This window comes from Schistocerca serialis, chromosome 1, assembly GCF_023864345.2.
Source record: "Schistocerca serialis cubense isolate TAMUIC-IGC-003099 chromosome 1, iqSchSeri2.2, whole genome shotgun sequence".
NCBI lineage: Eukaryota > Metazoa > Arthropoda > Insecta > Orthoptera > Acrididae > Schistocerca > Schistocerca serialis.
In genome coordinates, this window is record NC_064638.1 from 640,665,066 (window position 1) to 640,677,841 (window position 12,776).

A 12,776-nucleotide genomic window follows, 5' to 3' on the forward strand; every position below is an offset into this window, starting at 1 on the left:
TAATACGATGGAAGAGAATGGCACTGGAGGGGGCAGAATGAAGGAAACATGTCGAGGGTAGTAAGATCCACACACGGTTGTAATGGCATGAGAGGAAGAATCTTTATACGCACGTACATAGCCCGTCATTTTAAATATACTATACCTCGTGTGTATGACAAACACAATAGTATTACGAAATCTGAAGATGGCAATCTGCCACCGAAACCATGCGAAACTGGCTTTCTTCGAAATCTATGCACACCATCTGTCTTTCCTGTGGTAATTACGACAGCAATAAACGTTTAAAAAACTATAACCACAAAAATTTTAGATTAATTGTATTACGACAATGTAAGGAATTAGTGTTCCCATAACTAATCCATTACATCTCAGTTTCAGCTTTTTCCTGCTCTGTTCCTCGTCTTGTGTCGTCCTTGCGCTACAAACAGTAAATCATGGCGAAAATTAAAATTTCGATTTCCCCTTTACCACTGGTCGGCTCTGCGCTGTAAGACGGCACGCGTTACGCAATTGTTTACAGACGGAGTTTCGATCAAATGACATTAACGACTGTATACATTATGCACAGTGTGCCATCGGGCGCACGATTAATTGCTCGGTTAAAAATTCCGTCAGTTTTAATCAGACAAAATCTTCGGAACAGAAAGCTGGACAATTAAATATTTACTGGGAGCTGAAGGAGACAGAGAGAGTAACGGAAAACAGGTAAGAATTCCCAAGAGGCGCTGTCGCTTCAGTCTCTACACGAACAGAATATCAATTACGTCGGGACGAACGGCTGGTATTAAGAGAATAATAAATTTGCCGCCGGTATGGTTCTCTGCCGTAGACTGACTCCTAATAAAACTGTTTGGTACAGTCTTGAGCTGCAGTCATCGTTCCTTGGTAGGAATACATACTGGAACAGAAGTAAACACGGAAAGATATGAAAACGAAGACTGCTGAGAATATCAAGGGGCATTGTCCTGCTGGAGAGGTAGTCGCTTTCGACGTCCTCAGGTGCACGAAGTAACTTCCGCATGAAGTTATGGGATACCTAGTGGGTGACTTATTTTCAAGAACATAAATCTTTCTTTAACATAAATCGAATGTTTAACGTAAGGTTTCTAAATAGTTAATGTCATTCTTCACAGAGAGAAATCTTCAGAGATAAAAGTAAATTCGGGCATTCCGCAAGGGAATGTTATCGAAGAATTACTTTTAACAATAAATAAGTGACAGACAGCGTCTGAAGCTATATGAAGTTTTTCGGTGGATGACGCTGTTATATTTACAGAAACACTTAGGCCAGAAAATTTTAGTGAAATGTAGGAAAACCCGCACAGGATCAACATTTGATGCAGGGATTGGTAATTGACCATCAACACAAATAAACGTTAAGTATGATGCATAAATAGCAGGAAGACACACAACAGAATTGTTACACGACTGCATCTCTGGAGCTAGTCACATCCATAAAATATCTAGGACACGCGTACAGAGCGATTTGAAATGGTACAATCACATAAAACAACTGGCAGGTAAGGCTGCTTAACGGGCCGAGATTCTCTCTCTCTCTCTCTCCCCCCCCCTCCCCCACCCCTCATGGTCATCGGGGTTCACTTCCTACTGAGACTCATCACTGAAGACAATTCCACTCCATTCAATGACAATGCAGGCCGAAGACGTGTCTTGAGACGCCCCGGACACTTGTGGGATGCCATGCTGACTAGCCCACCATACGGCCCCATAATCAGCACTGACGGTCTGGGGTGCCATTTGATGCCATAGCAGGTCCCCTTTGATTATACGCTGCACACTTACAGCACAGCGGTACGTCGACGATATTCTACGTCTCCCGTTTTGTTGCCCTTTATGGCAAGCCATCCTAGAGTTACACTTCACAACACAACGCCCGCCCGCACATGAAGAGTGTTTCTACTGCTTGTATTCGAGCTTGTCACACCCTACCCTGGTCAACGAGGTCGCCGGATCTCACCCAACTATGAACGTCTGGAGCATTATAGACAGGGCCCTCCAACCAGCTCGGAATTTTGACGATCCAACGCACCAGTTGGACATAATGTGGCACGATATCCCTCTGACAATTAATGCCAAGCCGATTAACTGCTTTCATACGGGCCAGAAATAGACCAACGTGTTACTACCTTGCTCAAATTGTGAAGCTCTTTCTCTTGAATAAATTATTTTGAAATTGTGATCATGAGTTGGTATGCACATGTACAATCAACAACAGATTTTTGTCCCATTGGGATAGTTCCTTGGTCGTGCGTCTTTCTTTGTCTTAGAGTGTATTATTCGAAGCTTTTTTTGTTATTTATATAAAGTCAAGAAACAGCTTAATCGACATATGAAACTGTGGACCTGCTATCTTGGGCGACGAAGGAAAGTATACCCACAGGATTTACGAATCCGAGAATCTGTGCTGTTAGTGGCGGCTCGAATTAACGTCACTTAAGGCAAGTCAGACTGACTTTTTTTTCTCACGCTGCGGGCGCAGCGCCGCCCGCCGCTCTGCGGTGAGGAAGCGCAGCCGGAGACGGCAGCGTGTCGCCGAGGTCAGCGCCTCTCAAATCGGGCCGCAGTAACTCAATTGGCGGTGGAAGGCAGCGGCGCTCATACAGGCAATTAGGGCGGCGCGAGGTTAGCGCCGCGCCTGCCGCTGCCCGCGGCTGCCACGCAGAGGGGAAGAGACGAGAAACAACTCTAGGAAGTATCCTGCAAAACCAGCGACCCACTGTAACTACCAACCTGTTGCTTCATGAGAAGCCAACACATCAACAACGAATAGCAGATTAATCGATTTATTTCCTCAAAGTAAAGCTTTCGTCAACCCAAAGGTTCGTCTGACCACCACAGTGCCGTGCTAAAGACGTTTATTTTCGGTGCTGATAAGCTCTTGCCTTTCTCCGACCTTTGCAACCATTTATGCGGTGGGTGAGTGGGGGGGGGGGGGGGTGAGGGAGGAATGAATCCACAGTTTACTGTAGACTTATCACCGCGGGGTCTCTCGAGGTTTTCCACGTTAACGCAGTCAGAGGCGTTAGGTGTTAAGAGACAAAAATATGAAAAGTAACTGCGGACCGACTCGAGAATACTGCCACTGAGTTACCGAATTATTATTTCCTGCTTTAGCGGCCGGTCTCTGTGGCCGAGCGGTTCTAGGCGCTTCCGTCCGGAACCACGCGGTTGCTACGGTCGCAGGTTCGAATCCTGCCTCGGGCATGGATGTGTGTGATGTCCTTAGGTTAGTTAGGTTTAAGTAGTTCCAAGTCTAGGTGGATGATGACATCAGAAGTCCCATAGTGCTTAGAGCCATTTAAACCACTTGAAGCTGCTTTTACCATGTTAATTATTTATCCCCACCTTAACGTATCCAAAATATTCTTACAAGTCCACGGTAAAGTAGCGGTCCTCTCGCTGACTCACTCACATAGTCTTTCTTTCCCTGCTGTTGGTCTTACACACCGGCGACAATGACAGTCTTAGTTCGATCAACAGTGAAGCAGCATCGACGTTGTTTGGCTGCTAATGGGGTTCAAATGGCTCTAAGCACTATGGGACTTAACATCTGAGGTCATCAGTCCCCTAGACTTAGAACTACTTGAACATAGGTAACCTAAGGACATCACACACATCCATGCCCGAAGCAGGATTCGAACATGCGACCGTAGCAGCAGCGCGGTTCCGGACTGAAGCGCCTAGAACCGCTCGGCCACAGCGGCTGGCGCTGCTAATGGGGGATCACTTAAAATAAACTCCCCTCCATATAAGAATTGTAACAGTATCTCCATTCTGTTCCTTTAACACTGACGATCAAAGAGTGTCTACATTTTTTGTGGACCCCTCTGTACACAGGGTGATTCAGCAGCTCCTACCGACGTCGTTCTATGCAACACGCATATTTAACGAGCCCCCAGTTACTTAACAATCCATTTACGAGGGGTTAGCGAAGTGCAAGGAAACAGGATGTCTTTGTAAAAGCGGAAGTGTCAGGGAGCTGTGACCGACTTCGATGCGGACACTTAAGGGCGGAAATGGACTGTAGTCGGAACGTGTGCCATGTGTCTAGAATTCACACACTGTACATTTGAGAACATGACACAGAAAACTTTTTGAGCTGCTGTTTCTATACATACAGGGCGAACATTAATAAAACCGACAAACTGCAGCGACGAATTCCTGACTAGAAACGGAGGAAGAAAGGTGCTTTGAACACGTTTCCGGAAATGCATCGTTGCCACGGTAGGCGGCGCTGACGAATGACAGTTCCTCTCACCATATTCCGTGTTTTTCCTGTGTGTTGCAGACTGTATGATTGACGCAGCGTACTGTAACGAGCAAAATGGTTCAGTATTCATGTCAGGAACAACCTGAGATGGTGTTTTTTGTACGGCCAAGCAGACAGAAACGGCCGAGAGGCAGCACGGCTACACCAAAACATGTATTCTCACAAGCACCAACCACATCACACATCGTTTCACGCCCTCTTTGGGGGTTGGTCCTTTCAGACGAGCGTGCAGGGAGTCGCCGGACTGCGCGTACGCCAGATCCGGAGGACCGGGTTCTACAGGATACCGAGACGAACCCCAATACAAGATCCAGCAGGTGGCCCGCTAACAAGGCGTAAGCCAAAGTAAGAGTCTGTATGTCCTACGTGAAAACCACCACCATCTCTATGACCTGCAACAAGTCCAAGGATTATCGGCAGCGGATGTCCCTCTATGGGCATGATTTTGCACCAGACCCACAAGTATGGGATTTCCGTCATCAGTCCTCTTTACCGAAGCAGCGTTTACCAGAAACGGCATCATCAATCTGCATAATCGTCATCTGCGGGCTACAGACAACTCTCGAGGATGGTTGAAGCATCTCATCACCATAGGTTGAGCATGATGTGGGCAGGGATTCTTGGTTATCACATACTTGGACTAGTTATTATTCCACAACGCCTCGACGGAGGAACATATCTAAACATCCTGCAGAATACTCTGCCTGGATTGCTTCAGCATGTGCCTTTGGCAATACGACAGGTTAGTGGTTTCTGAATGACGGAGAATCACCCCACTTCCGCATTATAGTTCGCCAAGGAAGTCCTGTACCGTGGCCTGCTGGATCATCGGAGTTAAACCCCATGGACTTTTACCTCTGAGGGCATCTGAAATGCACACCCTTCAACAGCGTATTCACGAAGCCTGTGACGCTACTCGGAGAGACGCCGGAAAGTGCGAAAGAGTGCGGCAATCCATGATGCTGCGTGTGAAAGCGTGCGCTGCGTCTCATGGAGGCCACTTTGAACATCTGTTGTGACGTGAATGCTTCGCTTCGCTTCTTCCTTACGAGCTGTCCTTTGCTCGCGTAGGAGCAGGGTAAACAATGCTTTGTTGTTCCTGCTATGCCTGTTGTTTTGATTATGGTGCCTGATTTATTGATTCGGCCTATGGGGATACAGTTGCATCCTGCCTGCTGAGGGTTGTTAGTCCCTCAGTAGGTCAGGCCAACGTGTGGTTGGCCTGTGGTGTATGTTGTGGCCCAGGCCCTGTATGAGCCGGTTTTCTGAGTTCTCAGCCTTACTGTAGAACAGTCGTGCCGACTGTCTGAATCGGTCCCGCAGATGCAGGATGCCGGTCTGTTCATGTAGCAGAGTGGAGGAATATCTTCGTGGAAGGCGCAGGGCGAGCTTTAGGGCTCTGTTCTGCACCCTCTGTAGTGTGCCTATATGGGTGTCGGCTGCCATACCCCACAACACGGCTGCGTACTCTAGCACTGGTCTGACCAGCGCTAGGTACAGGGTGATGCCGTGCTGGGGGGCCAGCGTTGACGATGGGTTAAGCAGGGGGTACAGGGTGTGAAGTCGCCCTATAGCCCTGCTCCTAACGTCCTGGACGTGTGGTCTCCAGGTAAGCCTCTGGTCGAGTGTGACCCCGAGGTATTTGCCGGTTTTACTCCACGGCACGGGGCTTCCCGTGATAGTAACCGGCGGCAAATCGGGAGGCAGTAGCCTTCTAGTGAATACTACTGCCTGGCTCTTTGCGGCGTTCTGTTTGAGCCGCCACTTAGTTGACCACGGTGACGTGAATGCGATTCAGCTGTGTACTGTATTCCGTGCGAATAATCGTGTATTTATTTTCACGTAACACACACACACACACACACACACACACACACACACACACACACACACACACACACACACACACACACACACCTGTTTATTTGGCCTTCAAAACCATTTTTCGTGCGGTAGCGTTCTCGCTTCCCACGCCCGGGTTCCCGGGTTCGATTCCCGGCGGGGTCCGGGATTTTCTCTGCCTCGTGATGACTGGGTGTTGTGTGCTGTCCTTAGGTTAGTTAGGTTTAAGTAGTTCTAAGTTCTAGGGGACTGATGACCATAGCTGTTAAGTCCCATAGTGCTCAGAGTCATTTGAACCAAAACCAATTTCATACGTGACATTCAAAGCTGTTAAGTCCCATAGTGCTCAGAGCCATTTGAACCAAAACCAATTTCATACGTGACATTCAAACGCACCTACCCCGCCCGCCAGTGAGGATTTCTAGTGGAGCCCGAGTGAGAGAGTCAGGGTCCTTTTGAATGTCAATTTTGGCCGTTTTTCTTGAATGACTCGAAAACTTACCCAGTACAAAATTTAACCACGTTAAATTTCCAACAAAAAGGTTCAGTTCATTCTCTATGACTAATAGTTTGCTCGCAGCGAGCTACAGAATATGAAATTCTCACGCGTGGATATAGAATTGCGGATTGCATGAAACGACATTGGTATGAGCAATGAAGGTGTGAAGGCCATTTTCAATAGCCCTGTACATGTGTCCACAGTAATTTTCAATCCGTGTCATTGATTTTTGCTGATTTTTTCGGTATATACGTATTTTCGATCATCCACACGATGTATGGTCCCACCTAGTCCGCATAGGCGACGTTCCACTGTGATGGGTACCACGCGAACGATACAGAGGTGGTGGGCTACAGCCGGGATGAAAAATACGTTAATAAGACATGACGTCCGATTTACGACTACATCAGTGATCTTCCTACAACATACTCGGCTGTTACAAGGCTGGGTGACAATGCTGGTAACTGCTATTTTCACGGTTAGCTATAAAGGGCGGTTTAAAGGTCATGGAAACGAATACGCGATGTTGGTCACGAACTTACAGATTAAGCAAAAATGCAATGATGTTCATCAATTTTCCGCATATTTGCGTAGGATCTGCTGTATCCACACAACTTACCTCGTCTATAGAATGCAAATGCCCCAGGATTGTTGACTGGTCACAATTCATCACCTGCGTTAAGTATCGGGCTGACTGACGAGGATTGTCACAGTTAAGAAAGTAGATGATATTCGCCGTAGCCCAATTGTCAGTCCTCTTGGCTAATTACACTATACTCTCTGCGAATTCTGTATCTTAGCCGGCAAGCAACACTTCGTGAAACTTGCGGAGAAACTCCCAGCCGACAGGAATGGAACTTATCCGGATGTGCCAATGGCACCGCCTGTACAGCAACCGTAATGTGGCAAGAACATGACAACCAGGAAAAGATTCCCCACGAACCACGGCGCCTCTGAACAACAGTCTCGAGAAACAGCGTGCAACAATCACGAGAAACACCCTGCAGTAATGGGGACAAACAAAATTGTGTAGCAGCCACATTTTGCGTCGATTCTGCCCCCTAAACATCAAGAACTCGCGAAGTATTATAACTTGGGCACAACAGGCAGCCACAGATACCGAACGAAAAGTTTATTCACATTAAACCATTACCTGTTTTTAATATTTTTAAATCTCTCATCGGTTACATTGGTTAGATTTTATTCCACTTCGGTTATAAACAAGGAGGACTCATAAAAATTCTCATCTGACATAAAGGACTAGACACCTCAGACCTACTTGGCAGTTCCCAAATAGAGCAAACTCGCAGAAGGAGATAACTATTTCAAACACAAAAAGACGCCGACCACCAGCAGTAGGCCTACGTCGCTGACGGTCGGCGGGCCAGTGAGTCTCTTGGCTGCCTACAGATGGCAGCGTCGTTCTCTCCACTGGAGTCGCGGGAACTCTCCTGCTGATGAAACGGCCAAACACGCGATACCGCCGCCCGCTTCACAGTATTTTTCTCTCCACCTGTCGAGTTGCAAAAGTTGACGAAGTCTGTGACATGGCTTTCTGTCTGAAGTCGTCCCGCGCTCTGCCAAAGCACCCAGAAACCGCCGCCGTTATTACAAAATAATAATTTATTTCATTTTCGTATATACTAGCTACAAACGTGTACAGAACGTATCTCTTAAGATCTTAGTGACCATACAAGCTGCTTAAGAGGTATTGTACTCACTAACAGCCTTCACCCACTCACTCACTGTTTACACCGTCCGGCCTCGTGTGAATGCTATGTCCATTTTATTGAAATCACCTATTAAGCTGGCCTCGTTGTCTTCTTTTCATGTGTATGATTTTGGTCTATTGATCTGGCTCTACAGAGAAACACTGTTTCCAGGTTTGTTGAGTTGATGGCTTGCTAACTACTAATTCTTCACTGTATACTGTGTGTACAAAATCTCTTAGATAATTAGTTCACAAACGATGTCTCGCAAGACGCTTCTTTTATATCCTAAACTTGTTTACTCTTTTCAACCGTTTTCCTAAACTGCCATCATACAACTCTTCCAGCCAAATGCGAGCTTATACATGCACCCGAAGAATTTAGTAGCAGTCAGAGATTCAATGGAAATGTTTAAATTTTTTGGATAAATTGACATTTAAATACTGTGAAAGTTTACGTAAATGTTAATGCAAAATACTTAACAAAATTAGTGTATTAATGTTTTAGTCATTTTAATTAAACAAATGTCAAATTTGTATTCAATAAAATGGTAGTTCAAAGGCTACATAAAGATCGATGTTTACACAGATTTGCTTTTTAAATCTGTATGAAATGATAGATACTCACAGATATCGTCCATTTCATTTCACAAAGTGTATTGATCTTAATTACATCACAGTATGCATACTGGCGCTTAAGCTTTGCCGTGGATTAGTACTCTGAGTAAACAGACCCTTAAATTCCATGACTCAGAATATCCAGCGCACCCCGTCATCCCAAGTATTTCTTAAACGGTTAAAAGATAGCTGCTAGTGATGAACAGAATTCGTTGTTTAGAAAAACCAATTTCTTTACCGTTTATAGTACCGAAAAGGTTTCTAGTATTTTGCTCTGCGGCTGCATATGTAATTGTTAAGAAAAAATTCGATACGTTGCGCCATTTTACAGTTAATTAGCACCGAAGTTAGCCGATCAGACCATTGCGCGCAAATTCAAGTGACACGTCAGACAAAAGTAGTGTCTGATGTTCTGACAGCGTAAACGATAGCGCACGAGACTGCTCAGTCTTGGGTTCGCGTTTCTATTCTTACTACCGTCCCATGTCCAATTTTTGCATCGATCCCTTGTTCAGTTTTAGTAAACCAAACGAAGATCACATTTGGCGACAAAGCCTTTCGCTGGCCACTTGAATTTGCGCGAGCAACGGCGTGAATTGCTAATGTAAGTGCTAAGTAACTCTGAATCCGCACAACGTATTGAGTTTTTTTCTTGACTGTTGTTTCTGAGCACAACCTAACCTGCAACGCCTTTACAAGCATTTCAAATTGTTTCTCACCACCCTTTACATACTCCGCAAACCACTATAGTCTATGGTCCTCTTCCACTCGCGCATTGAGCGCCGTAGAAATTCCTGGCTATGTCCCTCGGTACGTGCACTGATCTCTCTTATCTTATTCTCAAAATCCCTAAGCGAGATATACGAGGGCGGTAGCAGATTTGTCGCATAGCCTTTCCTTGAACACCTGTCCTCCACGTTTTCCTAACAGGGTTTCGTGAGATTTACGTTGTCTTTCTTCTAATGATCCCTTTCTAAGCCTTCCTAGCATTCTTGATACACTTACATATGGACTATTCTGTCCTGTTGGGATCCATGCAGAGCGTCTCTGAATTCGTCCGATGTCTGTTCAATAAAGACTTCAGACGCTGGAACAACACTCCAAAATTAGATGCAGTAGGGTCTGGCAATGGCAATGGCAAGGGCAAGGAAAGCGTTTCTGAAGAAGAGAAATTTGTTAACATCCTGTATTGATTTAAGTGTCAGGAAGGCATTTCTGAAAGTATTCGTATGGAGTGTAGCCATGTATGGAAGTGAAACATGGACGATAAATAGTTTGGACAAGAAGAGAATAGAAGCTTTCGAAATGTGGTGCTACAGAAGAATGCTGAAGATTAGATGGGTAGATCACATAACTAATGAAGAAGTATTGAATAGGATTGGGGAGAAGAGAAGTTTGTGGCACAACTTGACCAGAAGAAGGGATCGGTTGGTAGGACATGTTCTGAGGCATCAAGGGATCACCAATTTAGTATTGGAGGGCAGCGTGGAGGGTAAAAATCGTAGAGGGAGACCAAGAGATGAATACACTAAGCAGATTCAGAAGGATGTAGGTTGCAGTAGGTACTGGGAGATGAAAAAGCTTGCACAGGATAGAGTAGCATGGAGAGCTGCATCAAACCAGTCTCAGGACTGAAGACCACAACAACAACAACAACAACAACAACAACAACAACAGGGTCTTGTAAGCAATTTTCTTTGTAAGTGTACAGTTAACGAATCTAAGTCTTCCATTCGCCTCCCGTTTTTATGTGATCGTCCAATTTCATATAGCTTCTTAGCATTTACCCCTTAATACTAATACGATATGACAAGCTGAAGACACTCACCACTAATCTTGTGATCGGACACCATCGGGTTCTTCTAATCTGTTATAGCGGTATCGTGAATTTATCCACACATTAAGAGAGCTGTCGTTCATCAGATCGAACGGAAAGTCTGCTGAAATATTTATGCATTTCCAGCCAACGGTAACACTTTTGGCAACAAACCAAACCAACAATAGTATTTTTAAAAACCGGAAACTTATATCCAGTTTCCGATGACAATCAAGTTCTTCGTAAGAGGAGTGCAGGAATGTACCGATGGTCAGTGTCTGCAGCTAAACTTTAACAGACGGATGCCGTTCAAAAAATGAGCATACTGTCCAAATAATATGAGGAAGCTACTAGCCAATGATACAGGAAACTTACGACGAGAGACTATTACTGCAAACATACAAAAACCTACTGAGTAGCAACTAAAGGCTGGGCAATGGCGCCCCCACCAGGATACGTACGTGTATATTAAGCAACGCTTCAGGTCGGCTTCCATTTGCCGCAGTTGGCAACCCTTTGCTAAGGTGTGCACAGATAAAGCGCTAACAGATAACGCCTTCCTGCACGACACGCTCTCGTGCACTCTGGGATGGGGCTTTGGTTCAAATGGCTCTGAGCACTATGGGACTCAACTGCTGAGGTCATTAGTCCCCTAGAACTTAGAACTAGTTAAACCTAACTAACCTAAGGACATCACAAACATCCATGCCCGAGGCAGGATTCGAACCTGCGACCGTAGTGGTCTTGCGGTTCCAGACTGCAGCGCCTTTAACCGCACGGCCACTTCGGCCGGCTTGGGATGGGGCTTTGCACCTGGTTCAAAACCACTGACACATACTGCCAACAGAGGACATACCTGAGAAAATTACGAAATATTTAACTTTTGTGTCAATGGAGACTGCAGTATCTCTATCTCGACTAATTAGTTTCCATCTGCGAACTTACGTTATGTATTAAGACTTACGTCTCAGCTGCCTTCAACACCGTATCTTTTGTATCGCAGGTCCCTGACAGACAACACAAGGCACTGTCAGGCCAAAGGGACCTAACCGTGGGAAGGAGAGAAACTACACTCTGTCTCCCAATTCATTCGGAGCCACAATCTGAAGTAGATCTTTGTCACATTCGCCTCTGCTTGCTCTGGGGTAAGTGCAGTTAACTGTAGAGCTGTATGTCTCTTGCTGGTAATGGATGGAAATGATGCACGAAGAACTGGGAACTATGTTCTCGAGAACCAAACGCCATCTGACAACAAACAAGTTTTCCCAGGTACAGTCTACTTTATGCTGCTCCTCGAAGTAAGCCACCTTTAAGTAAATGAAGCAAAGCTACAAGCAAATGAAACTATATGGTTCTAGAGACCTTTTGAATTCTCAAAACATCTATGATGTATACGCTGATGAGCCGAAACATGATGACCACCAGCTTAATAGATTGTCTGTCCGTTTTCGGAACGAAATACATCACTGATTCTGCATATCACGGATTCGACGTTTAGTTGGTAGGTTTGGCATTAAATGTCTACGCACAGGTCATGTAATTCGCGCAAATAAAGAGCTGTTGATTTGTGTACGGCATGATGAGTTGCACAGGATTTATATCAGGCAATTTGGTCACCGAGTCATCAACATGAGTACATTAAATTGCTCCTCAAACCACTGTAGCACGGCCCCAAGACACGGACAATTATCTTGCTGAAAGATGACATAGCCGTCGGGGAAGATATTAAGCATGAAGGGATGCAGCTGGTTCGCAGCTGTCAAGTCTCTCTTCGATTACTACCACAGGTCCCATGCAAGCGCAGGACATTGTTTCTCATAGCATAAAACTACTCCCACCAGCCTGCGTCTGTGGCATGCTGTATGTTTCGAGATGCCGTTCACCTCCATGACGGCGTTTGTGGAGACGACCATCGACCTAGAGCGGCAAAAAAGTGATCCACCCGAAGAGCCGACTAGCAAATTCCGACGGTCCTGTGTCCACTACAATCGCAATTGAC

General features: G+C 45.6%; 1 protein-coding gene across 1 annotated transcript in view; it reads right to left on the reverse strand.

Moving 5' to 3' along the window:
- The window catches only part of LOC126478846 (DE-cadherin), a 650,134-nt gene that overhangs the window by 134,012 nt on the left and 503,346 nt on the right, over window positions 1-12,776 (reverse strand). The gene's annotated exons all lie outside the window — the stretch shown is intronic.